Below are 5,742 nucleotides of genomic sequence, written 5' to 3'. Positions count from 1 at the left end.
AGGACAGTGGGATCCAAATTTCTTGGTAATATCTCAGCAACCATTATTTTAGTGGATTTTTAGTGGACCTATATAAGCATATTTCAGCGGTTCATTGTTGTTCTTATTGAACCATTAGTGGCAGTCACTGTAAATGACAAGCCGATAACTTTCCGATAACTATCCGGTTAGTCATTGGCGCTATAAACGCTCAAAATGCCTATATATGTCCACTGAAATTTCGCGATAGAATGTTTGTTGGGTATTGTTCCCGGGCTTCGATCACTTTAATTTTTCCAAAGTATTCTTTGACATCAATATCATTATTGCAAAATTGTAAGTTTTCACCATCTCTGAAAGTTACCTAATATGAACACCGAAAATCCATGACCTCCCTGTTTAACCAACTTTTCCTACCATTTTTTTTTCGCCGCCACTGTTGTCAAAAAAAAAAAAGAGCGTTTAACTAACTTTATCGGAAATGGAATCACTAATAACTTTTGAACTAATTTTTGACTCTTTATTGTAATTAGGCATTACTAATTACATAAGTTACTCACTTAACAAAAGAAAAAAGTTGCAAAGATGCAAAAACGATATTTTAATTTTAAAGAGCTAACTTTTTAAACATTTGTAAAATATAAAGGAAAGACTATAGGAATTTGGATGTTTTTTACAAAATAAAGATATGGAACATAACGGTTAAAGTTAGTAACAGCTCGAATACTATATTTGTCATGAAGCCTTTAAAAGTTACATTACAACTATCATATAACTTTCCCAAATACTAAAAAAAACTTGTATATGTGGTTCATTGACTTTTTTGTTTGTGATTCAAGAAAATAGTTAAATTCTCTTGATAATTTATCATTTTATAAATTATTTAGTCAACCACGAGGGGGTGGAAAAAAGGTAGAGGATTAAAAGGTTTATGTTTAAAAGAAAAGATTTTATGATAAAAAAATGTTTCATACTAGTAATAATATACTCGTCTAATATACTATGAAAGCTTTTTTTATTGAAATTATTAATAATGAAAGAAATGTTTTAGTTGAACTGTTTATCGGCCACCAAATGGTAAAACCAAAGGCTTTTATCAAAAACACAATTACAAAAATAAATAATAATCCTCGTGGCTTTGATTTTATTTTCTATTTCCAAAAATAAAAACTTTTTTTGGATATGCTTTTTAAATTTAATGTCTCGTCAACTATTAATAAATCAATGCGAGTGACAAAAACCTCGGCAAAAACAGTTGACAATATTTTCATTAGCAGTAACCTGGGAACAACATTTGAAACCGGGATACTCATGTCAGGTTATAGTGATTAGCCATCACTTTCCATTATTCATAAAAGTAAGTCCGATTGTGAATTAAAAGATTTATATTTGAAATAATCTCAAAACAATTAACACTAAAGATTTAACAATTAGACTAAAATAAGAAACGTGGTCTAACTTATATAAATGTCATGACGCTGTTAAAGCTTCAATTGTTTCCTGTATTGTAAGAGTATTGAAAGCTTCATACTGAAAGCTCAATACTTTTTTAAGTAAATTCCTTGATTACTTCAGTAAAACAAGACAAAAGAGGTAGCTAATCCATAGATAGATAAATCGTTGCTAAGATGTTTAAAAAAGAATCAAAAAAATAAAACTCTACAATAAAAAAAAAAAAAAAAAAAGGGAGCACTGATAACAAAAAAATATACAAAAACTATATATAAGGAAGGAAGCGTGAACTTCCTATCAAATGCTCTTCCGCGATGCGCTGTGATAAGACCGCTAGATATTTACCAAAATTTTTTTTAAATTTTTAAAAAATAAATGCTACAATAATCAAATTATCAAATGCAAATTTTATAGTAAGATCGGCTCTAGCCCATTAAGCAACATTGGTAAGGAAGAAGGCATGAACCTCCTAGTTAAATGCTTTACCACGGTGCTCTGTAATAAAACCGTATGGACTCGTGGGAGTACATTAATACCCACAAAAAAGATAAAAGATAAAAATTTGAAGACGCTATTTCCTTTTTAAAAAAAAAGCAACCGGTTTTGATAAAATATCTTGTGATATAGTTATCAAGGCCGATGACACGGGTTTCAAAGTGGAGAGAGCACAATAGTCAATTTTTTAAAAAAGTCCTCTATATCTAAATTTTTCTAAAAAATTTCCTCCGGTGTCGTCGGCTCTGTTTATTGCGAACAAAATTAGTCTAAGAAGAGCTCTAAACAATATACTAAAGCTTTCAATAACCTCTGAGATTTTTCCTGATGAACTTTAATTAAAAAAAGTAATTCTTATACGAAAATGTAATGATCATTAAGGCATTACCAATAATAAACTTATATCAATATTTTATGTATTTTCAAAACTTTTTGCTCGTGTAATTTATAATAAATCTATGATCACTTCAATAAACAATTCAAAATACGTCTTTTTACGCAAACGCAAATTTTGATTTCAAAACAACTATTCAACGAAGCATACAATCATTCAAATAGCCAACCAAATAACTGATGACTTGAAACAAAAAAAAATTTACTTTAGGAGTATCTATTGCTTTATCAAAGCATCCTTCTTGATAAACTAAAGCACTAGGGTATGGTTAATAAAGCTTAATATTGGATTAAAAGCTATCTTACCAATAGAAATCAAACTGAATTTAGTCGTGCTTGCTGATAATACAAACCTATTTCTTTTATCTTTATTCAATTTGCTTATCAGCGCAATACTTTGATACTTATTAGTGTTTTAAATAGTTAACATATATTTTGTGAAACATTATGTGGGGGCTCTATAAAAAGATTGCAATGACGTATTGTTATTTTCATCTTCTTAGAGCCTCTCTCTGGTTAATACTTAATTTAATGAAGATCATTGTAAAAAAAAAAGTTTATATTTTATGTTCAAAAACTTTGTTACAAGTTTATACTCACTTTTTTGCTTTACGGATTTTTTTCAGAAAGCAGTCGGTACTTTTTAAGTATTCCCCCCCCCCCTCCCTTTTTCTCATTTTATTCCTAGAATGACGCCTACTCAAACAGCGAAATAAATTTAATTAAAAAAAAAAGATATTTTAATAGCCATACAAGATCGTTTAGTATGAGTATTTTGATAAAAAGTAATGGTTATCAGGGTTAGAATTTTTGTGTTAAAAATAGATTAGAATTTATAGATAGACAAAATAGATAGATTTTAAAGCCTCATTTTGCAAGTACGTTAGCGAAAACGATATATTGAAATTCAATAGCCAAATTAGACACTGGTACCATAATTAAAAAAAAAAAAAAAATCGCTACGTATTTACTTCAGCAACAAAGTAGTATTTTTTTTTTGTTGAAACATTCTAGTAAATAAACATTAAAAAATAAATAAACAAAATGTGCTTCCAAATGGGTGGTACATTTTTGTCTTATAACAAATCATCATCAAAAGCAACAACAACAAAAAAAGAGTAGCAACTTTTATTTTAAATAACTTCGCTTTAATCTTTTTTTACCTTGTTATTTTCGGTGTAAGTTGTTTTAATTATTTTTAATAGTTGTTAATTATTTTACCTCGCAGATATTTACTTTGTTTTGTACAAATAATAAAAAATTATAAAACAAGAAAATTAATGTTATGGTAAAATTTTTGAGCAGGTTTGAGTTTATTATTATCAACTAAATACTTAAACACAAAAAATATATTGCGGAAACACGTTTACGTCGAATGGAATCATATATTACAATCTCACTATGTAATTAATGCTTATAATTTATTTCTGAACCAAATTGTATGATAAAGCATTTCCTTTAAAAGTGAAAGTAATAAATTCTAAGTCATTTCTATTCCCATAGATGACCAAAGGGCTATTATAATCATCAAGGAAAAAAAAAAATTGTGCGAAAACTATTTAAAACATAAAACTTATAAAAATGAAATTAATTACAAAAACTATAAGAATTAAAAAAAAATAATTAAAAAATAATCAAAAGTTAATTATTATGCTTAAATTGCTTGAAATAAACAAAGGAAACACTTGAAAAACGTGGAATATTATTAGAGAATTAATTAGAAAAAAAATATATATACAAAATATAGCTTACCTCTAAAACTTTTTATTAACGGAAAACTCATTTATCATAAAGAAGATATTATTGAGAAACTGAACAGTTTTTTACTTGATGTTGGTCCAAGCTTACCAGCGAAAATTCCATTTAGTTAAAAAGGATTTGATTCATATCTTACAACAACTGATATAATTATGGACGAACCAATTTTGCAAAAAAGTGAATTGCATAATACTTTTAATAGTCTTAAAAAAAAATAAAGGTGCAGGTATTGATCAAATTAATGTTAATGTATTTAAAACTGTTTTTAATATTTTCGAACCCTCATTATTCCATATTTTTAATTCTCACTTAAATCAGGTCATATTCCAGATAAATTAAAAATTGCAAAAATAATACCTTTTACAAATTTGGTGATGAGGATAATATTTTAAACTACAGACCTATTTCAGTCTTGCAATGCTTTTCTAAACTAATTGAACGCATTAAGTATAACAGACTTGATAAATATTTAACTGAAAATAAGATTTTATACTATAACCAATATGGTTTTAAAAAAAACCATTCTACTAACCATGCAATAATTAAATTCGTTAAACATATATAAAGTGGATTTAATAGTGATTGCTATACAATTGGGTTTTTATTGATTTATTCAAAGTTTTTGACACAGTTAACCATGAGATACTTTTGAAAAACTAGAAAATTATGGTATTAATAACAAAAGTTTACTTTGGTTTAAATCATATCTAACAAGCAATCTATACTTAAAGAATCAAAAGATTCAAAAAATAACTTAATAATTTGTGGGGTACGCCAGGGCGGATTTAAAAAAATATATACACATTTTTTTGTTTATAAACAGCTATCTTTCTTACTGTAACGCTGTCTAGGGTAGCACTAATTACACTAAACTCAAAAAATTTTATAGCAAACAAAAACATTCTTGCAGGATAATATTGGAAGCAAACAGAAATGCACATTGCGAACCTCTCATACGTCAGCTTGTAGCTTTAATTATTTTTAAGATTAATAATCATTAAGTAATATTATTTATGTTTAAAACAAAACGTGGGTTATCTTCAGTAACACTTTAATTTCAACTTTGTCATTTCCATAAACAATCTTAAATTAAGCTCGTACCAAATTCAATATTGGGGACCTTTTGTTTGGAAAAATTTTCTTCATATTTTTAATGAAAATAAGACTTCGATTTAAGCTACACTTTGGAAAGTTTTAAGGCTGATTCAAAACGGCATTTACTAAACATGGACTTCAATATACTAGATTTCAAATATCTTTTTTAAAATCAATTTAAAAGGTTTTGAATTAAAATTTAAAATTTATTTGGCTTTTTTACTAATAGTTTTCCTTTTTTGTTTTAAGTTTTTATTGATATTTATTAATCAACCCTAAATACTTATTTTGCATTATTTTTAATAAAACTTAACGCAATTTTTTGTGATTTTCACGATTATCTCACATTGTCTTATTTTATTTTTTTAAATTATTTTGTAGAAAGATTGTTCGCAAAAATTTATTTTATTGCTGAAGTTTTGTATGTACTATGTTTTATTTATTATTTATTCGTTATGTAAATTTTTAAAAACGTTTGAAAACACCAATGGAACGAGGATCGCTGATAAGACTAGTCTGTCTTTATATTTTTTGCAATTTTTAACAAATGGAAAAATTAAAAAGAAAAAA

The sequence above is a fragment of the Hydra vulgaris genome, chromosome 09 (genome assembly GCF_038396675.1).
Source record: "Hydra vulgaris chromosome 09, alternate assembly HydraT2T_AEP".
Classification (NCBI taxonomy): Eukaryota; Metazoa; Cnidaria; class Hydrozoa; order Anthoathecata; family Hydridae; genus Hydra; species Hydra vulgaris.
The sequence above is the reverse complement of the archived record's forward strand: the minus strand, read 5'-3'. Positions refer to the sequence as shown.